We start from the raw sequence: 24,280 nt of genomic DNA on the forward strand, positions 1-24,280 counted from the left end.
CTTTGGAAACACAAAGGTGGAAAGAGTTCAAAGCATAGGTGGAATGGAGTGAAGAGGGATATTAAAATGAAGGCTGGGAGAAACATCCATGTCCTACAAAGCAGGAGAGCCATGAGGCAGGTATCACAGGGTAAGACACCTAATAGATGAGGCCCATGAATTAGACACAGGTCTTACACTTTTTGAATAAGAGGCTAAAACATGTATTTTGTAGCTATGTTATAAAGTTAATTTTTTTAAATTTAGGACATGTTCTTTTCTCGATTAGCAAATATCTACATAAACCTAGGATTGTTCCTACAAGTATGAAACTCTTTTTTATCCTATCTTGTACAATAGGCAGCACATTGTGGTATGAAGCAAATGTCTCCTTGAATGGCATTATTTTCTGCACTTCGTAATAATGATATGTTATAAGAATTGGTTTTAATCAGATATTGTATATCTAGTATTCCATGGAGTAGCTTTCCACTCAAACAGATACACAGGCTCTTTTGAGTAACTAATCTTATTTGGTTTAACAGAACTAACTTGCCTTTACAAGTTAAAAATTTAAGTGATTCTTCCTGCTTTATATTTTTCAGACTCTGAGTCATCTCCTACTTACAAATGGCAGAATCACAAATTAATTAGTTAAGCAAAAGATAAACTTACAAAAATCTGGTAAATGTAACAAAAAAGAAGCCTAAGTATGCTAGACCTCAAGTAGATCTGGAAACAGATTTCTATCCTTTCCAGGCTCTGTATTTCTGATATATGTTTTTTAAAGTACAAAGTGCATTGTCTTCTCTGATAAGCTTCTTCTATGTACTTACTGAAAGTACAGATAGCAACTTTCATATCTTGTATCTTACAGCTGTGTTCCCATAGGAGATTCTAACTGTCTCCCCTGCTTCAACTTGCAAAACTCTCAGGTAAGAATTCTGATTGACTTGTTTGAAAGCCCAATCCTAAATCCCAGTTTTTTATGCCATTTTGAATCAGTAATAAAATGATCACTTCCCCAACCTTTATGGTTGGAAGGTACAAAGGAAAATTTCTTAGAAGGGGAGGCACCATGACCATTGGCCTAGGAGGAGAGGTGCTGTGGTGGGACAACTGCTGTTTCTTGCTCAGGCCAATGTTCAGGGTCCATCTTGTAGTCTGACTCCTCTCTTGTGTGGTGCTTCCTCTACACTTCTTTCAGTTTACTAAAATGCCTGTGTCACTCCATTAAGGCCATTATTACAAAATGTCACGAAATCAGTAATTTACAAATAGCACAAACTTATCACTCACAATTCTGAAGCCAAGAAGTCTGAGAGTGAGATCACAGAAGAATGGGTGTCTGAAAAATATTCCACTTATAAATTAAAGATAGTGCCTTCATATAATCAAAGAGGTCCAAGAAATTCTCACAAGCCACTCTTTAAAGTGTCCACATGCAAAACTAATCACACCCTACAGGCCTTGCCTCCTAATACTATCACACTCAGAACTGTTTCAAAATAGAAACCCTAAGGGACAAGTATTCAGATCAGAGCCCTACCTTACCACTAAAATACATCAAAAGGGTATTGTCAAAAGTCCAAGACATAGCACATTAACCACGAGTAATAAAAAGGACTTTCTGTGAGGATTTCCTATAGCTGATATTAACTACCTCAGTGGAATGTAGGAAGGGAGAGGGAAAGAAGGGAAATAGAAAGGACTACAATATTATAGACATATACCAACTCCCTATGATGAGTGTAACCATCGTGTACTACAATCATGTACAGACAAAAATAAAATTAAAAGCAAACAAAATATCTGCATTTTCATTTCACAGAGGATGCCAGTGTCCTTGGGGATGATCATTACTATGGTACAAACGTGATAATCTTTGATATACATTGGGACTTCATGAAATTTTAGTTATTGGCTCTTACTGTAAAAATCACCTTCTTGAGTCTAGTTTTAGTCTTCAACATATGGAAAGCCAGTTTTCCTGGCACCATTTATTAAAGAGGTTACCTTTCTTCCAGTGAACATCTTTAGCCCCTTTGTCAAAGATGAGGTGGATGAGTGTGTTTGTAGTTGTGTCTGCATCTTCTAATCTGCTCCATTGATCCTCCCTTAACTTTTGCCAATACCTTGCTGATTTTATCACTGTAGCTTCATAGTATGATTTCAATTCAGGGATTGCAGTGTTTCCTGCCTTGCCTTTGTTGCTTGGGAATACTTTTGTTTTCTAGATCTGTGAGGTATATTAATGGTAGTTTGATTGGGTTTGCATTGAATCTGTATAACAATTTTGGGAGTATGGCCATTTTCAAGTTGTTGGTTCTTTTATCTATGAGCAAGGAATATCTTTCCATCTTCTAAAATCTTCAATCTATATTTTCAGAATACTGTGAGTTTCCCCTGCATAAATATTTTACTTCACGTGTTAAATTGATTCCTAAGTAGTTCATTTATTTGGATGACATTGTTAAGGGTGTGGTTTTCCTAATTTCTCTTTCAGTGTGTTTGTTGTTTGTATATATGAATGCTATTGATCTTTGGGTTCTGACTTTGAATTCTTCTATGCTACTGAATTTGTTTATTAATTCTAGGAGTCTCTTGGTGGAGTTTTTTCAGTCTTCCATGTAGAGTATCATGTCATCAGTAAATAATAATTACATTTCTTCCTTAGCAATTCTTATTACTTTAATTTCTCTCTCTTGTATGATTGCTTTGACTAATGTTTCCAGAACTAAGTTGAATAGAAGTGGTGATAACAGACATCTTTGCTTTGCTACTGATTCTAAAGTCAAAACTTTCAGTTTTTGTGAATTTAGTATAATGATGGTTTATCACAGATGGCTTTTAACAGATTGAAGTAAAGACCATATATTTCAATTTTCTGTAAGGTTTTGTCAAGTGTGTTGAACTTTATCAAAATCTTTTTCTGCACCTATTGAAATGATAATGTGAAATTTAAAGTAAAAATGGATCAAAGATATAAATATTTAAAAAGGAACACAAATCAACTGAAAGAGAAAGACAGTAGAAATCTTGAAGGCATGGATGTAGGCAGAGAATTCACAAACAAAAACCAAACTGCAAGGGAAATACTTCAAAGAATCAATAACTGTATTCTCAACTTAATGAAAAGTTTTTCAACATCAAAAAAAATCCCCAAACAAATAAAAAGAAAACCCACAAATTGAGGGAAAAAAAACCTTTAGCTTACAGTCCCTCAGACAAAACACTTCTATCTAGAACATATAAAGAATTTTTAAAGATCAGGCCCCAAAAATTCAAAGACCCAATCCATAAATGGGTATCTGAGATGGTTACATACTTCACGGATGAAGAAATACAAATGACAAATAAATAAGTGAAAAAATGTTGAACATCATTGGTCATTTGAGAAATGAAAATTAAAACAAGGCTGAGGTATTTTTTTTTTCATACCAGAAAGAATGGCTATCATCAAGAACTCGACCAATAACAAATGCTAGCTGGAATGCAGACTGGTACAACCACTATAGAAATCAGTATGGAGATTCCTCAAAAAACTGGGATTAGAGGTCTTATTCAACCCAACTATTCCCTTCTGAGTATTTTTCTAAAAGAATTTAAAACATCATATCATAGTGACATATGTGTGCTTAAGTTTAAAGCAGTGCAATTTGTCATAGATACATAGATAAATCATGGAAACAACTCAATGCCCAACTGAAAAATAAATAAAAAGGGTATTTTTATACAATAGCATATTACCAGCTATAAAGAAAATAAACTCAAGGCTTTATAGGTAAATGGATTCAACTAGAGACCACACTCATAAGTGAAATAATTTATACTCATATTGTCTCCTTAGTGTAAGAAACTGAGAAAGTAAATAAAATTCAAATTTTAATGTAAATATTATGAAAGGGAAAGGAACTGCTTAAAATGAAAGAACAGTTGGGACAAAGGAAAAGAGAAAAGAAAGGAAAAAGGAAAAGCCGTATTAGATACTTGTACTAATTTCTATTGGCTGATTGAAAGAAATAGTTAACGTTTAATTGATCAATATTGCATGCCTATATCTGTTACTCTGGACAACTGCTTTAAAGATAACAACATGAAATGTAACATTCATTGTTAATTTACTATCATCTTGTTTTGAAATTCTGTTTCATTTTGGGGGTTATTTTTATTCCCTTTAAAATAAAATTTGAAAAATAAAATAAAATCACCTGTGACTCACATGAATAATATTTTATCTAAAAAAGTTTAAAGTATATGCAAAATTGGGTCTATTATTTGGCAAAAATAAAATTACAAGTGCCGGTCAAATAGCTCAGTATATTAAAGCGCCTGCTTAGGCAGATGAAGGGGCAGGGAGTTTGATTCCCACCCTGCCTTTTGTGCTGTCTCTGCCCCCGGGGCACACTGAAATGGCATTGAAATTCAGGGTGGTGGTGCATGCCTGTGATCCCAACACTACTGGGCTGTAAACAGGAGGATAATTAACAAATCTGATCTCGGTGAGACCCTAAAGACCCTGTAGACCCTGTCCTAAATACAAAACAAACAAACAAACAAACCCTACACTCATATGCACAATAGAATCTCTCTCTCTCTATATATATATATATATATATATATATATTTCTCTCTCATACACACACACAAACACACACACACACACACACTCTTCTGTGCTTCACAGTAACTGAACCAAGGAATTTCAGATTAGTTTGGGAACAAAATAACTTCCTAAACAGAAGCACTGAGAATATTTTTCTGATGAAAAATCAGTCTATAAGCACACTCAGCTTCTGATAAAGCTAGCAGTGCTTCTATTCAACCTTATGATTCAGCTCATCTCTGTGAGTATGAGAAAACTCAGAGTCCAACAATAGCTACAGATTAATAAAAGATGTTATAATACACCAACAGAAGCAAAATGTTCTTGCTGGACAACAAATGACTACTCTTCCAAACACATTAAAGAAAATCCCATCTGTTAATCAAAACTCAAAGAATGAATTCCATTTCCATGTCAACAACAGAAATGCCTCCATTAGCAGGAGACACAGCCACAGTGCCAGACATTGGTAAGCTTGTCATTGTGCTTGGTGTTTCTTGTCTGTAGTTCATTAACCTTTGGACGTGACACACTTGCTAGGAGCCATACAAAGAAAGTCTGACATAGTTCTCACACCATGGGCTTCCAATCAAGAAGAAACAGTGACGAGTATTCAGTGACACAAAAAAAATTATTCAATGAAACAAAAAGATTTTTTAAAGAGGCGAAAAGAAATGGTTCAGGGAGAAAAGAAGTTCAAAAGGAAATCTAGGCCATGGAGGAAAAGGGGAGTGAAATTTGGATTCATTTTCAAGATCATCCAATACTAGAAAGGACCTCAAATACACCAGGAAATACAATATTCCAGTGGAGCCAAAGGAAGAAATTAAATAGAAGAAAATGCAAATCTATTGAGATCAGGGGCAGTGGTTTACTTCTACTTATATTCTCCACTGTTCCTAATAGAAAGGAAGGAACACAAAACACAGGAGGTTCTCAGTGAAAGTATCAGTGAACTTATTCTTGAAAGCAACATTGCTTAACTATGTTTGTGAAGCACACCATGCCAATTAGATCCTCTGTACCCAAAGGGTTTGTGATCAAGTCGGTTTATCAGGAGCGTGTGGTGTCATTCACATGTGTGTCAGGTTAAAAGTACATTAAAGATCAAGAAGTCCAACAATGCATCAAACTTCTGCATTTATTATAGCTGCATTTCTCGCATCATATAGGTTCATTGTATTTCTAATTTTAATTTATTTGCTTTTTGTTGTGCTATTTTTTAACACAAGTAGCCTACGACTTTTCTAATGTACACACTTGGAAAATACTTTCTTCAAAATAAGGGCACAGAAATATAAAATGGTTTTTGAAAAGTCTCTTAGCTCCAAGATTAAAATTATGTCTTATTAACTTACTTGTTTTATCTCTGGAGCCAAAAATAATGGCCAGACATATAAAACTATCAGTAAATATTTGAGGAACAAATTAGTGTGAGGAGGGTTCCTGAGGAAAAAAGTTAGTTAGTTAGTTATTTACTGATTTATTTATTTTGCAGTACCGGGGATTGAACTCAGAACCCTGCACTTGCCAGGCAAGTGCTTATTCTACTGAGCTATCTCCTTGGCCCAGGAAAAAAGTTAGAAAAATTTGGTTAGCCTCATGGATCCTGGTTCTGTTAGCCACAACAAGAAAGATCATTAGTCAGTTTTTGACAGGTTGAAGTTGAAGCAATTACAAAAAATTCAGGTGTAATTTCTAGCTGAATGGATGGCATTCAAATCAAACTAAAAACCTGGGTTGGATTAATGTTTTAGGAGTTACCAATTGAGGATTAGTATTAGTCTTAGTCAATACAGGCTGCTATAGCAAATATATCATGGATTAGATGGATTAAACAACATATATTTATTTCTCACAGTGTTTATTTTTGTTGTTATTGTTGCTGTTGTCATTGTTTTTGGTATGTTTGTTTTGTGATACCAGGAATTGAACTTGGACTTTGTGCTTGCCAGGCAAGAACTTATGCCACTGAGCTATATCCCCAGCCTTATTTCACACAGTTGTTCAGGATGGAAGTCCAACATTAAGGTATCATTATGATTGAATCCCAATGAAAATTTACTTCCTGCTTCTTAAATAGACTTCCATCTTCTCCCTGGGTCCTCACATGATGGGAGTAACAAAAGAACTCTTCGAGATCCCTTTCTCATATGGTCATGAATCTCATTCATAAAGTTTGGGAGTTCATAACCTAATCACCTTCCAAGACTTTCTGTAACTATCATAACACTGGAGACCAATTATCTACATATAAATTTGAATGGACACAAATATTCAGTCTCTAGCATTGTCTATGGCTTTGGAATAAGGTAGGTCACCAAGAAGTAAAACCAGATGAATCAAAGATATGTCTGAAGAAAAACTTTGGTTCTAGTTGATACTGAATGAACTCCATAAGTAACACCAATGGCAATAGAATTCAATCTTCCCTTATGTATCCCTCAACAGCACAAATCCAAAGATGTTTTCAATTAATTATGATATTATCTCTACAGGGAAAAACTAAAAATAATTTCCCACTGTCTCATTGCTATTTGTTTCTCAATAAAAATAATTTCCCTATAAATTTTCCCTGTAAATTGGGCATGACTTTTTGTTTTTCTCATAATGAATCAATAGTCACCCACTGAACAATAATAGCCAAGAAACTTTATGGAATCAAAAAAATACAAGATATAGCCATCTTCAAATACTGTCTCCTAGGAAGTATCAAAAATCAACTGAAGATAAGTCACAGGAGCTATCATTGTTTACCACAAGAAGGCAGAAGTGGCATTTGATGTGGTCTTAGTAGCATATTTCAGATGACAGATAAAGTTGAGGTGTTTATGAAGTTTTGATACCTAGATTTTAAGATAAATCTTTCAATGTAAGAGTCTGATTTGGATGGTCTAAAGGTCAGCATGTAATAGTGGAGGACTGCTGAACAGTTTAATGCACAAATGAAAAGTTCTTGGGGAACATTATTGGAGGCCGTAGGTACTCTGATATTCACTGAGACAGATTGTCAAAGAAAGTTTGTGCAATGTGTAACAGAAGGGTCATGCTTGGAATGCCTGTCATTCTGGCCTTCTAAATAAGTACTTCTTGTCATGACATACCAATTATTACCATGCTGTCTCTCAAGTAACTGCTTTTTTAAAAAATGCTAAAAAATAAAAAAAGAAACAAAAAAATGTCACAGGACTGTCCTGCTACAATGCTGTATGTGGTTAGATTTCTAAATTTCTGTGTAAAAATATATAATTGTTTATTCATGTTCTTTAAATATTTTTCATTTTTTAAATTTTTTCTCCATATTCTGTAGGGACTTAAAGTTTAACATATCAATATTTGATGGAAAATACCTGTTCTATGTTATGCCTAAGATGTTTGATATTCAGACAAATAGCGAGGTTAAAACCAACTGCATATGTTGTAGGGTAATAAGCTTCTCTTCTGGAGGGTTATCCACCTAAGTTTTCAGACCAAAAATTAGAGAAAAAGAAGGGCAGCAAGGACAGCCAATGTTTTGACCCTAGGTTTTCAACGTCAGTGAAGACTCATGACATAGAAGAACCTATACTGTAACATCATTGTAACTCAGTTGTGTCCTAAATTTTCTGATCAAGGAAATTATGAGGCCACAGAGCATCATTATCAATGACATAGAGTGTGCCTAAGGAGAGTCACAAGGAGAAAAAACATTCTCTCAGGTTTTCACAGATAACAAATTGGTCAAGCAATGGCTGTGACTCATCCACATGGCTGACACTGACAAAGGATCTGCAAACTGTGGTACAGGGTTACAGGATAAATCCTGAGGGTACTTGACTAACCTTATCAGATACAAGAGTTATATTTCTTGTTATATAGGTCTTGCTTTATATTGGTCTTAACCACCCAGCAGAAAAGTATTAAAACAAGGAATATAAAGTAAAGATATATTAATATGCTGAACTGTGAAAGGCTCAAGTCAACAACTTCTGAAGATAACCCGCTACTATTGTGGACTGCTGGACTGTGTTGGATTGTTTTGCTGAATTTATGCACCTGTAGTATTTAAATGCCAACGGAATACACATATCTGACAGGGCTAAACAAAAAAATGAGATACAAAGGAAGGACCATTTTGTATCTGTATATATAGAATAGTTGGGAGAGATATGCAGCTACTTTTGCTTAATTTAATTAGAAGAAAGATTTGTACTAATACTGTTTGGACAGGATATCCTGTCTGCATCTTGTACTATGCATAACCACTAAGAAGGTAACAATGTATAATGTATTAATTATTGAAACTGCCCTATTAATCAGTTTTGGAACTCTCATTGCTACTTGTTTCTCAATAAAATAAAATGTAAAAAAGAAATTGTATGGTGTAAAAAACTACAATTTGTTTTATGTTCCTAGGTAAGACCCTCCTAGAATAGTTTCCCAGTTTTGTTGATGAAAACAAAGGAATAGCAAAGTTAATTAAGAAAACTAATTATGTTCTATAGACAGCAAGTTCAATATATTTGTGGTGCTAAGAACAAATACTTCGGAGGAATCCAGACTTACGTTTGGGAAAACATCTCCAGAATTTGACCTCTACGAGCTTTACCAAGTTACTTAAACTCTCTGATACAAACTACAGCAAAATATCACTTAAGACACAACACATTAGAACCTAAGAAGAATGATAATGAAAACAAGTATTTTGAGACAAAAGTAGAATATGAAAATAAATAAAATCATCCACTTAGGAAAGCATGTCAAAGGAAAATGTCTTCATCAATGAGTTAAAAATCTCGGAATCTAAGGCTTGGATGAAATGGAATGCAAAATAACCTTTGAGTGTCATTAAAGTAAAGAAATACAATATAATTTATTGCTACACAATTTTAGCACTGCATAACAAGATCAATACTTTAAATCAGGTGTTAGAGTTAATAACAATCATGGTAAGCACTACTTATGTGCCATTAGTGAGCCGACTCTCTTGCCTGTTGGAAATGCAGTTCATCCTAGACTGTGAAGAATATACACTAACCTCACCCCCCTCAAAATATTAATTGAACTAGAACAGAACTCCATTATTTATAAGTACACATTATATTGCTTTCAAATGTGGAAGAGACATGCAGATCCAACACAAATCCCATTGTCACAACTTAAATTTTGCAATCCTTAGAAATATGAAATGACCAGTTTATTGAAGATTATGAAGAAAGTGAATAAGAGCATTTTCCTCTGAAGTAATAAATATAAGGAAGCTAGTTATTTGGTCCTTGAAGTAACACAACTTGTCACACAGGAGAATTTAAACAATTCCTCCGCCCAGAAAAATTTGTTAAATTTTGGAAATAAGAAAGAACAATAAACAGAGCAGTTACGCACTTCTATGCTATCTCACAGCCTATAACCAGCTCAGAATGGAAAGCAACTGGATCTTAGACAATCATTACAAATAATGAAGAACTAAACCAGAAACTTACTGCATTGACTGACAAAGCTCACATACTTTGTCATGACAGTAAAGTTATTAAAATTAAAGCTTTAATGGAAAGTGAAAGAGGGAACCAAGAAACAGAAAAATACCACAAAATCTAGGGAGCAAAAAAATTTTCCCTAGAGGTAGTAAAATTGAAAGTCAACATTATGATGAAAATGAAGAAATTTGGAGATAGGTCAAAGAACAGTTTATTTTATTTATTTATTTATTTATTTAAATTTTAGGACAGGGTCTAAAGGGTCTCACTACGTAGATCAGAGTTGTAGTGATCCACCTCTGTTCAGCTTCCCAAGAGCTGGGATTTTAGACGTGCACCATCACTCCAGTCTCAATCGCCATGTCAGTGCACCCCAGGGATGGGGCCAGCACCGCACGCTGGGAACTGAACTCCAGCTGTTGTACTCTGGCTAAGCAGGTCCTTTGATCCGCTGAGCTATTTGACTGACCCAAAGAACAGTTTACTTAAAAAACTCTTTTTTTGTTACATATACATAGCAGACTTTAATTTCCTCCCCCTTGTTCTTCTTTTATTTTCCCAGCATCAGGCTTTTTTATCTCATAAGACCTCATAAACTTAATTATCATACATATATCAGACTAATAGGCCAAAGAACATATAAGACATGTAATACAACTATGCAAACACAGATACACTTTATATACATTGTTTATGCTTTACTATACCTTTTTCCTTCTCTTTTTTTAATCTGTCTATTTCATACTTCATACACACTGAGTTTTTAATATATGAAAAGCTATGTTATATTAAAGCTTGTATCTAAGTTCCTTCATTAACATGATAGTTTCAAGGCACATCCATTTTCCTACAAATGACTAATTTATTCTTCTTTATGATACCATAGCACTCCATTGTACATATACATATACTTTTTATCTTGATCTATTGATGGAAATATAGGCTGTTTCTAAGATTTAGCTGTTATTTTGCATTGTGCTGCTGTAAACATGGGTATGCGTTTGCTACTGTAGTATGACGTCTTTAACACTGTTGGGTTGATTCCTAGAAGTAGAAAACCTGACTCAAATGAAATTTCTACTTTGCTGGAAATAAGCATGGAGATTCCACTTTATAAAAATTGTATAGATCATTAATATTAATTTAATATGATAAAAATACTAATTTCTTGGAAAAAGAGACTTCTAAGACAATATAACATCTTTTTCATGGCAATCAAGTAGTTATTTAAATTAAAAAATAAAAGATGAAGGCATGAACTATCAGTCTGAGAAGGTGTTTTGATAAGTAGTTTCAAGTGACCCAAGATATAAACTTGCTTCATATACTGACTTTTTTTAAAACGTATGATCATTTTCTTTCTCTGGAATTAGCTTTGTTCAAACCCAGTGTATTATGGTATAATCACCCCTGCTATGTAATTTGATGCAAAGAAATGGCAACACATAGCCCTACCAGTCTTTTGACATCTAATTTTCCCATATCCTTTGGTTCCTCTCATCTCTGTGTTTCACAATATGAGTGTTTTGTGTTTAGAAATGAAACCTCCCTTCTTGTCCATCCTTCTTACATAACCATAACTCATCTTCCACATAGGAGTAATCTCTCTATCCCAGATTACTATGCCACCCTCTATCATCCCTCCTTAATCCTCAAACTCAGAACATGTATCAGATATCTAGATTTTGAAATTGGCCATGATCAACTTCTAATGCAATACAGAATATGAGTCCCAATTATTCTACCCACACAAATTAAGGGAAAGAATTTGACTACTACCACTATAGCATCAGACAGTGATGATGTTTTACAGTTCTCCTTGAGAGGTGATTTGAAAGAATTCTATCACTGTTATTTAGAAGGCATAGTCTTCACAGTGATTTTACAAATGTACTACTTTACTAGAGCCACATAAAAATTGTTCAAATGTCCAAATCATCTTGATAACAGCATGGAACACAATAAATATTTTAGACATCTCTATAAACACAATGAAAGCTCTGGTCATCTTTTATGATGTCATTATAATACATTTACTTCCACACAAAAATCACCTAAGAATTGGTTGTGGCAAATCAAATTATTAACATCAAATTGTAGAATCATATGAGAGAGACCTATCATATTAAATAGACCTTAATTGAGGCAATGTGAGAATATTTGAAATAGCCATTTCTCCAGTTAACATTTTAAATTAAATACAGATGCAAGAATATGTTATGCGCGCGCACACATGCGCACAAACACATACACATCAAGTCCTAAATGTGCTATGAGAAACAATTTTCTTCGCAATTGAACATAAAGAATTCATCCTGAAAATTATATCTATAGAAAGTAAAATTGTGTCTGATATAGATAGCATAAGTGAAATGTTGTGAATTGCCTTGTAAATTGCACACACAGAAAAATGAAATGGAAAGGCATAAGATTATTTCCTCGCAAAATAAATGTAAAAGGCCTCAGGAATACATGATGATAGGAAAAAATTTAAAAAATAAGTAATACAATAAAGCTATACAAAAAATAGCTTTAGGCAAACTAAATAACATGATCATAAAATTAAGTTCTGTTAAGAAAAAGTTTTCTCCTAAATTTTCAGCAAGCAATAATTGTAAGTAAATGCAAAGGAAAGTTGAAATCTATCCAAGTGAATAAATTCAGAGCTTTCAGAAAGGTAGATAACTTGATTTTCAATATAAATGTATTGATTTTTATTGACTTGTCCCAATTTTAGATCTTTGGAAATAGAAAATGGGATATCTTTTTCATGTACAGGTTACCAGCTCTTAAGGGCCTCATCCACATGGAAATACTTAAGTCTTTGGAAAAAAACATTTAAATATACTTATTGTTGCCTTTATTTCTAACTTATTCTGAAATTGTGTCCTTGTTTTACATTGAGTAGATGGTTCTAAACAAAATATATTCAATTTTAGCAGGTCAGCATTTCAAATATTGCATTTTAATATATTTTGCTCTTCATAGCAAAGTGGTAATATACTGGCTAATGCTCAATATTTTTGATAAAAGTCCTAGAAACTTGCCTGGTACCACTATATGTTCGGTTACCAGGTACAGGATATGACAATAGAAATAGTTTTCAATTTATTGAACACTCAAAAAGCATATAAAATAACCCTTCTTTCTTAATGAAAACTAATATGTAATAAGTGGTCCATATTTCCAAATTTAAGAATTTTTTTAATTACAAGTTATATGATTTTATGTGCTTTGGTGTTCTCTGTATTGGACTGTAAGTCAACAAAAGTTATAAAACTTAAACAACAAAGTTGTCACTATGAAGCAAATAGCTACTTGCTCCAATACTTGACATAAGTAAGATATGTATAAAACTATCTGCACTAAAATTACTAATGAAAGCAACCAATTAGAAGAAAAAATAAACTAAGAAAAAATATAGGTTATTGTTTTCATTCACATCCATTAGGGTGAAGACCCGTTAGGTAAGTGGAACATCGTTTTTCTCTGCCTCTTGTAAATAGCTTCCCAGGAACCAAAAGAGGAAGACGGAGCCACAGAGCAGTTGATAAGTTGTGAGTTCATAGAAAGTGACACCTCAGCCCCAAATGAAGCTTCTCGAGCCTTCTGGATTTCTCAGAGAAAGGAAACAAAAACAATAAATGAGAGTGACCTTAGGGAATGAACAGGACCTTGGAGGCTGAAAAATTGCTTCCGCTGTCCACCAAAGGGAAGCTGGAGCAATAGCTCGTTCAGATAAGAAAAAATTCATCCAAGTGAGATGCAAATCAATGAGGTAGCAATGAATACTAAGATCATTTTTGTAAGAGGCTCATAATGTGTGTTAGAAAATTTATACCTTTCTGAGAAGCAGCAAAAGAACTGTTGTTGTAAGAGATACTGAGAGAAACAGTACCCATGGCACTAACAGAAGAAAAATGGCTTGAGCCCAGGTCAGATGCAGTAGTCCAGGAAAGCGTTTAGTGCAGTCACCTGGAGCCTAGTAGATAATTAGCAAATGTTAATTCTCTCCACGCCAAGATACAATATATAACTGAAACTGACACAATCTTAAGGATAGGTTATTGAACACTTCTAATGTGTTCTCATTGTTCTACTCATCTTAAACATATGCTTACAACAAAATTCTAAAGAAATATTTGTTTCCCTCATAATTTTTTCATAATTCACTGTGCAGCAGATTAAAACCCATTGCCAATTATGATGAAGAAACTCTAGAAAATAAGTCAATGCTATACAGATACCACTAAAGATGATACATGTCAAAGGAGACTTTAGATTATTACAGATGTAACACTCTAAAAATGATCAGTCATTTGCTTATTCATTCATTTATTCAACACGATGCATTCATTGCATACTTATGGCTGGCTAGTAGAAAATGAAAAGTAGGAACATGGAGCACATAATGAGATAATATATGCAAAAATTCTTTGAAAAGCACAAAATGTCATAGAAATGCCAAAGTTGATGAGAATTGTGATGCAATCATAGCCTATTGGGGGAAAGGCAACACAGTCATTCTAAATAAAGGAAAATCATGTCTGTCTATTAAGTACAGAAAAAGGATCATTTATTATCATAATTTACTTAGATTTTCAAATAGTGAGTAAAAGATACTGTAGATAATCTTTCCATTTCAAATAAGTTAACATAGCCTTGTGGGAAATGCTTTGTTTGAATTAGAAATAGGTAAAAGAATATATCTTGGCATTGAGAAGCATTAATTAGAATCATATTATTGAACTGCTCTGTGAATCCCTAAAAAGTGACTTCAGACTGAAGTTTTCCTGTCTGTAGACAATATTCAACATCCAGGCACCTAAATACCAAGCTTCCTAGCTTCAATTAAAAGCTCATAAGACTCTGGCACAAAAATTGACTAAAAAGAGTTTAATTATCAAGAACAAAAAAAGCAACATCATGGAACAATGGTTTTGAGAGAGTGGGTGCCTCTGGCAAAACAGCAAGGACCTGTAAGGACACTATTGCCATTGATCATCTGCACATTAATTTGGTGTTTCTTTCTCTTTTTTGGTGGAACTGGGGATAATTTGGTGTTTCTGTTCATACTGTTCTTTCTTCTGTTGAGACATAAAAAATTGTTATTTTGACAGATTTTGTAAAAATGTTTAGAAATGTGTTGTTTTTCATTGAAATAAGAGGTTATTCTGAATATAAAAAGAAGAGGAGAAATACATGGCTTGGTATTAATGAAGCAAATATTTGTCATTACGTGAATCAGGGCAGCTCTGTGTTTTCTTTGAAAGCAAAAAAATGCATTTTTCAAAGTAGAAAGAGCAGATACAAGTGGCTGGAAAGGATATGTCTTATCACTGGAATAATGTGCAAAGAAATAGCTTATCACACACCACGTAAAGTGACTGAAGCAGGAAACACTGACAGCCCCTTCAAATATGAGAGAGAAGTTTAGTGCATAAACAGACTGAAGAGACTTATTCAAAAAGACTTCTAGCCATTGCTTATTTGGCAGCTTTTTTCCGTCTTGTAAGAAAATAATGGAGTTCCTTAAAATGTTTAGGTTGTTAGAACCAATAAAATGTAGCCAGGAATATTTGTAGGTGGGGAAACAGCATGTGCAGAGCACTGCATATGCCCAGAGTGAAGAAAAGCGGGGTGGGCAGAAGCTACAGAGGAGGAGCAAAGAAAAAGACACATTTTGCCATGGAAGGTTACATCCCAATTGTGACCTTGTTCAAAAATTCAAAGTATGTAAGTAGTTAAGGAACAAAATAAAAAAATAGGTAATAATAAACAGAAAGATGAATATTTTGCAAATAGGGTGGGGATCAAACAGAGGGAGCAGGAGAAAGTGGAGGAGAAAAACAAAAAGATGTGAAATGTACATGTACCAGCTCTCCAAGATGAATGTAATTATTATGCACTATAAGCATGTAGAAATAAAATTTTAAATTTTACAAAGTTAAAAAGCCATTGAAATGCATGAGATATTTTCAACAAGAATGAGGCCGGGGTTGAGGTAAGGAAGAACAGATATGCAAAAAACACTCTCTGGCTGAATTACAGAGAGACTGTCCCCAAACAAATGGGCCACGTGCTAAATAGAAGCTAGGCATGGTACATGAAACCACAGATATGGTAGTGTGCTGGCCACAAATCTGTCACTAGAATAAATACCTTCAGCTTAAAGAAAAAGGAGGGAAAAAAAGTATATTGTGACTCATGATTTCAGTCCATGGTCTGCAGGCTCCAAAACAGAAAAAGCCTTGGCAGACTAAAAGTACTGAACCAACTGCAGCCAAAATAAAAAGATGAGAAGGGGGGCGGGAAGAGAGAGAGGGAGAGAGAGACAGACAGACAGACAGACAGACAGACAGACAGACAGACAGACACACAGACAGACACACAGACAGACACACAGACAGACACACAGACAGACACAGACTCAGACAGAGAGACAGACAGAAACAGAGACAGACACAGAGCATAGCCTTCCAAGTCACCGCACAGGGACCCACCTCCACCTCCAGCCAGACCTCGGCTCCCAATCCCATATTTAACTATTGAGCTTATGAATGGATGAATCAGTCAATGAGTATCACCCTGTAATCAAATCACCTCCAAAACAAAAGAGACTTTTGGGGGGAAATTTTAGATCTAAATCATAACAAGTTGCTAGGAATTAGGAGGTGGCAGATAAAAAGCAGAAGAGTAAATATTATGTACTAACTACTAAGTAGATGTAACACAGTAGCTGTCTCATTGCTGATCTGCCTCTCTGACTCCCTCAATTTAAATGGAGAGTTATTTTGAGCTCATAATTTCAGAAGTTTCAGTTAATGGTTTGAGGTTCCAAGGCGGAAATGTCATAGTGGAAGAGTGTGTGGAGCTAAGCTTCTCACTTGATGATAGCATGAGCTAGAAAGATGTCCATAGAAGAGCCAGGAACCAGATGTAGCCCCCAAGGACCAGACCCGAGGACCCACCAAGACATATCCAAAAGATTTCCCTACTGCTAGATTTCTTTTAATCTGGAGCATTAAGAATCATTGTTAATGACTGCATGTCATTTATAAAACTTCTCTTCAGCCCTGTTTAAAGGTACTGAAGAGAGACCAGTCAATCTTCTGCCTTGGGAAGCTGATAAGCTTCACATCTCCAATCACCTCTCTCCTTGCATTTTCAAATTTGGCACCACTACATGCCTGTCCTGGTCCCAGTAAATCCAGGTATCACAAAACCAGAAGGAGTCCTGTAGATCCAAGTGTTCTGAAAAGACTTAGATTAGATAATGCCAAACCTGCTTGCCTGACTCACCTGTCCCTTCCCATTGAAACCACACTAATAGCTTCTGCCACATGTCCTCCTCACTTCTCCCATCTGTCCAACCCCCATGCCCCTCATTGTATCCTGAGAGGTGTGCCATGCTCTGTCCTCCCTTGGGCACCAAGAGGACAGTAAAACTGTAAAGCTCATTTTGCTTGCCTCTCTTGGTCTGTGTCTAGTCCCAGCACAACTCACCTAAGGTAATTATAAGAAAAACAGTGCAGACCCATGAAAATATAAAAGGCAGATCTGCATGTAATCAACTCTCTATCAGATGATTGAATGATTGAGAAGGCAAAATAGTAGAATCAAAATGTTGTTGAAACATTTAGGTACTCAGATAAAACTTAATGAAACTTATAAAGAAGAAAATCAGAAAAGTTATTTCTTTTTATATCAAATTTACAGACAAGTAGCAAAATTGTTGGGCCTAATTATTTCATTTTATTTCTCTGCTCCATCATCTAGCAGAGATGCTACAGAACAATGAACAATTATGTGTACAAAAAGCAAGCCAAGAAGAAAGGAGGAGGAATAAAAGGCCCGTTTAATCTTAAAATTAGATAAGTAATATTTGAATAATTGTGCTTTGACTAGAACAATAGGAAAGCTCCTGCTGATAAAAAATACCCTTGACAAATGTTTGCTTAGGTGAATAAAAGAACAGGATTCTTTAATTGCACAATGTCATTAAATTAATATTAATTATAGGAGAAATGTTCATAAAACGTGACTCAAAAGTATATTACATTCAAGAAAATAACTAAAAACATTCATGATTCTATACAAAGAAAATACAACATATCTCTTAATATGCATTCAACTATCCAGAAACTTAAAGTTGTATTCAAAGCTTAGTCCATCATCTTTGTCAACCTATATATAAATGTTGCATTATTTCAGTTAACGTTGCACACATTCAGTTTGGGACTTGCTATATGTTGGGTTTCTTCCTCTATGGTTCATGTGTGTGGGCTTAACCCTCAGTGGCACAGTGGTCAGGTGGGGTTTAATAGAAGTGCTTTGGGTCACTGAGTGACCTGCTCTTTGTTCAAGTCATTCTAATGGTACTCTAAGTTGTTCTCATGACAGCAAGTTGTTATAAGAGTCTGACCCTTGGAAGACTCCCTACATTCCTCTGTGTATGATGACAACCCCCACCAGGGCTTTATCAGAAACTGAACCCATAATGCTGCCTAATTTTGACTTTCAGGCTCCAAAACTCCAAGTTAAATAGTTCTTCTTTCTTTATAAAGTAACCTAGTTTCACTTATTTCATTAAGTAACAGAAAATGCATTTATATAAGATCTAATTTTCCACTTGATCATATTGTGAAATCTGAGATTTTTTTTCACTATATAAATCAAACAAAACCCATGAACATGTGGCTTATATTTCTAAATCTGTGTACAATTCTAGGTTTTGGTTTGTTTAAAACAGTTACTTTTGTTGAAAGGGATCCAAATGAAGATTAAGAAATTACGACGAGTACACTCGTAATGATAAAAGTAGAAGGAAAGAGATCAGAGTTAAGTAAGAATGTCAGGATGCATTACACATGATTCTTTAGAATGATGCTTCTTTTTACCTATGGAATCTATCTGTAATGTACAAGGCCAAAGAGAGGCAATTTAATGTTTTAATATAGCATCTGTACAAAAGGAAAATAAATTTTTAAAATAAAGGCTTCTTGCATTGAAAGGAACTTACAATGGTACAATTAACAAAATTTTTCTTTACAAAATTGTGGCAGCTACTCGTACCCAAAGCACTTGTATAGGAAACATTCATGATCCTAGCTACATTCTCATTAAAACTCTAAGATTATACAGCCTGACAGCTGATACGGTAGATGCCCATCACTGGCTCACTTGGTTGAACAGATTACACAGTTAGCAAGAGCCAAATCACAGGATTTGGGAGTGGCTTAAAAAATATGAAAAAGCTCAACTTTGAGAACTCACTGTAAAATCTACTCAAAATTCATGCCTACTGACAAATAATGGCATCACCCAACACAGAAAATTTTTCTAGCCACCATTTCTTCATCTTTTTCCAGAACTCCAGAATTCCTACTTAGAGCTCAAAGAATTTTAGCATTTGGAATCTAATGTTAGCTTTTCTGAGTAGCTTATAAATCCACAGAGGTAGAGCTCTCTTCGCTATCTGTCTGGGGCCAAGCAAGTTCCAAAGATGAAGCAAAAATTCAATTACTACCTGAATGATAATAGTTTTTGGGTAAAGGAGGACATCACTATTAAAGCCCTATTTCTCTGAGTCTTACCAATCTTAGGTGTTTTGGGGAAGACTATTTTCAACATTCTTCAGTGCCAAGAAAGCCCTTTGCCCCTGCCTTTCCCAGGTTGACTTCACACCATTATACACACTCACCACGCACTCCCCTCAAACATGCCTGTTCTACCTTGACAATAGATCGCATCTTCCTATAACTCCTTTTTCTGAACTTCACTTCCACTCCATGTTCTTCACCTTCTACTTTTAACTTATTCTTCACAACACATATGAAATGTTCCCTCCTTCACAATGCCTTCCTGAATAGTCTAAGGCCTCCTTTAGTGACTTGCATAATATATTATGCATATTTTTATCACTTATCAAACATTACTTACCTAGGTTTATTTTCACATGTAATTTTTGCTGCTTGAGATCTAGGGATCCAACTAAACCCCCATAGAAATACTTGGAAACTTCTGAGAAATATGGAAATAGCTCTGAATAGAGCTATAAAATGTTTGTAAAAATGTTTGCAAATGTGTTTACATAGTCCATCAATACTAAAATATAAAACACAGTCTTTAATACACTGTAAAATATGTCATTAAATAAAATTGAGCCTGTTTTCTAATACCTTTTACTTTGTTTGTGATGAAACAAAGCCAAAGCCATTATACTGACATTAACAGACTCACCAGGCACAGTCAAGCTCACTAAGATCTAGCACGTGTCAAGACCACCTGTCAAAACTATCAGTGATCATAACTTCACTAAATAGTCTTTTACATGTCTCCAAAAACTATACCCTATTGACAATAATACCATAAGTATCTAGCATGTTCCCAAATTCATCCTCAAGTGGCATTTTGTTTCCTTAATAAAGGTACATAAATATTGTTATAGTTCACATCCAGATGTCCCTGTAAAGCCTCATGTGATGATAGACAAGGCCTTTAGAAGGTGGTGGCATTGGGAGGTAGAATTTGGATGGAAGAGGTGGCTCACTTGTGGATGTGACCTGCAGGGTGGCTCTTTCCTGCCGGGTCTCCTCTGAGACTCGCTCTGCTTCCTGAATGCCATGAGGTGTGCAGCTTTCCTCTGCCCAGGCGCTTCCACTCCTTTCTGTGCTGGAGCTGTGCACCTGGGACTGCAACACAAACTGAACGAAAAATAAGTCTTTCCCTTTTAGTTTGTAGGTTCAGGTACTAAGTTCCACTGACAAGAAAGTGACTAAGACAAATGTTGCTATTAAAAATGGGGTCATTGCTGTGATTGCCTAACCATGTAGTTTTGAAGCCTTTGAAACTGTTTCACAGGAGACATTTAGAATGGTGGAAAAAGGCCAGCTGAAGAAACAGTTTTCGAATATTGTTGGCCAAATGTGATTGGACACTCTGGTTGGAACTCAGAAGGTAAGAATGCTGAGAGAGAGAGAGAGAGAGAGAGAGAGAGAGAGAGAGAGAGAGAGAGAAATGTTATTGTTTCAATTAAGAACGAAGACTCCATTGACAGTCTCCAGAACTTGACTGTTTTGTTCTGGAAGAAAATCTGTCTAAATTTTACTAATGAGATTAGTAAATCTCCTGAGATTTTTCAAGAAACTGCAATTAAAGGTGATGAGGTAATTAATTTGGTGAAAGAAATTGCAAGATAGACCAATGTTACAGCTGTGACATAGGGTTTTTGGCTAAGTTTTAGTGACAATCAAGAGAAAAACTCCCATTTTAAGTTTTTTTTTTCCAAAAAGAAAGTTCCTATAAGGATAGAACAGAGGAGACCATACTTGATGCCAAAAAATAGCATTAACTAAAAGCCAGTTACTTTACAATAGAAAATATGATTTGAGGGTGTCATAAGATCCTGAAAACTCTACCCTTCTCTGGCTCAGAGTCACAAAAGTGAAAGACTTCACTTTGAGAAACGAGTTCCAGAACACCCTGCTCAACAAGAGGGACCTAGGAAATTGGTTCCCTGGAATTAGGTTCACAGTGCTCAGTTTCAAGGACCTAAGCCACCTCTCAGTCCATAATTCAGGGCATCTGGACACCATTTGAGCTTGTGACATACACATGCTCCTGATTTTATAGACACAGAATGCATGAGTAGCAAGGTCATAGAGGCTTCCACTCAGATTTCAGAAGGTCTGGGATAGTGAAGTATGTAAAGATGTGAGAGTGAAGGCGATAGGGACATGGAGACCCCTGAAAGTTGGAGAAGGTAGAAACACAAACCATCTGAGGAAAGCCATAATAAGTGAGCAAAACCAGCCCAAGAGAAAAGCCCAGCTGCTGCATGCAGAGCCACAGGATTTAATGTTGGCCCTACTGAGTTTGGATCTTACCCTGGTCCCATTACAGTGTGTCCTCTTTCTCCTTTTTGGAATAGAAAAATTTATCGGTGCCATTGTAGTTCTTAACTTTCTTCTCTTAGAGGTGTTCCCTGTAGAGTGTTTATCTTAAATATGAGAGAAGACTTCAGACTTGTACTTTTCAGTAATGTCTGAACTGTTAAAATTTTGGCAACTCTTATGGATAGCCTAAATGTATTTTGCATAAAGAGAAGAATAAGAGTCCTTTGGAGGCCAGAGGCATAATGTTATGGTTGATAACAAGATGCTTTCTAAACCCTAAGGCAATCTAAAGTGGAAAGTGTTTAAACTTCGAGGGTATTATGGCTCATTTGCTGTTAGAAGTAGAATCTGGTTAGAATTGGTAGGTCATGGACATGACCTACAAGTGTTTATCTACCTGTCCTTCTACCATGCCATTCTGCCGTGGAGCTCGCTGACTGGGGACTGAAACCACTACAAGCTATGAGCCAAAATAAACCTTCCTTCCTTTAAATTGTGAATGTGGAGTATTGCATATTAATGAGAAGAAAATGAATTAAAATAGGAATGATCTAGAATAATCATTTCCATAGCTTTCCAATAAAGCCTGAAGAATAAAGCTCATATTTCTGATTACTAAACCAATTATGATTATTTGTATACAAGAAAAGATAAGGTTATAAGCATAAATTTTACATGCAAGAGTGTATTCTCTATTTTTTTCCAAAATACATATACTATAGATCTATCTAAAAGAAGTGCTTGCTGCAACAGCTCAAATGAGTTGTTAGTAAAGACAATTGTAGTTGTCCTGCAAGATGTTGGAGCACATTTTTCATTTTAAGGGCCTCCTGGGTGATTTAGGCTAAAATTTTTAGGATTCCATTTTGACAGGAAATGGATATATGTTTTAGGGAGTGCAAAACAGCTCAGTTCACGCTAAAACCATCCTGTTTCCCTTGCTTAGAATTTTTTCCAACACAGATGGTATCATTATTTCTGGCTTTCCTGTCTTTTACAAAAACTAGGAAAATGGAAACTTCATAACAAGTCACAGAGAGAGAGAGAGAGAGAGAGAGAGAGAGAGAGAGAGAGAGAGATGATAAGTAATAATTATACCTAACTCAAGTATAGCAAACCGCAACAAAGTGGTTAAAAGCAAACAAAAGAAGCATGCAAGGACTGGGGAGATAGCTCAGTCGAATAAGTGCTTGCCTGGCAAGTACAAGGTCCTGAGTTCAATTGCCAGTACAAGAAAAGAAGGTAGCATGCAATAAACACTAATTCTTGCCTATGGTAATCCAAAAATAACTAAACAAAATATGAAAATAAACAGACAGTGTTGCCTAGAGCAATATCCCATCTCCCTTTAATATAGACCTACAAAACTTTGATTTTTCTAACCACATTGTCCCTCTGTCTCACCCAAATAAAAGACTACATTCACCAGCCCACTTTATAGCTAGTTACAGCCATGTAAGCATGTCATGATCAACAAGAACTGCTGGAAGACTGATTAAAATGTTTAATCAGGGCCGGCCAAATAGCTCAGCGGATTAAAGTGCAAGCAGGCTCAGGGGCAGGGGGCTCCATCCCTGAGCCTGCCGTGCCAACCCCACACCCAGAATGCTTTGAGACAGCAGTTGAGACTGGGCGTGGTTGTGCGCACCTGTAATCCCAGCTCTTGGGAGGCTGTAAACAGGCAGATCACTCCAAGTCCGATCTAGCAGTGAGACCCTGAACACTCTGTAACCCTTCCTTAAAAAATACAAAAAGAAAATAAAAAGGTTAATTAGCTAGGAGAGGCCCATTTTTAACCTAAATGTATTCTTTTCCTGGACATCCAAGTGGCATTAAAAGGACACAGCATGCTGCAAGAGAAAGATTAGATTCCAATCCTAAGGAATGGTGTGGCTGCCTTCGTGGACAGCCTGCATGCCTTTTATATGGGGAGGAAGGCAAGGGCTGTTGTTGTCTTCTTTCAGCCATTCTTATTTGTGATTTCCTCTTTTGTTATCTAGAACTTAATCCTGCTACAACAGATAGACATTGAAATTATATGTAGCTGAAAATGAGCAAAGCTCTATAAAAACAAAATGTCACTATGTTGAAACAAGCAGCTATTAAGATGAAAATAACACAAAGAAAAATAAATAATAGAATACAAAAAATAGAAAATGTAAAATAAAATGTTATTTTATTTTAACAAGGTTAACAACATTAACAAAAGGCAATAGTTTAGGGCAAATAAGCTAAGTAAGCAATGCTAAAACCAATCTGAATATCCAACAAATATAACATTTCTACTGAAAAATTTCTTTTAAAGGTCTCCATTAATTGAAGATTGTACATAGATAATTTCA

The sequence above is a fragment of the Octodon degus genome, unplaced genomic scaffold, assembly GCF_000260255.1.
Source record: "Octodon degus isolate 3935 unplaced genomic scaffold, OctDeg1.0 scaffold00152, whole genome shotgun sequence".
In the NCBI taxonomy this organism is placed as follows: Eukaryota; Metazoa; Chordata; class Mammalia; order Rodentia; family Octodontidae; genus Octodon; species Octodon degus.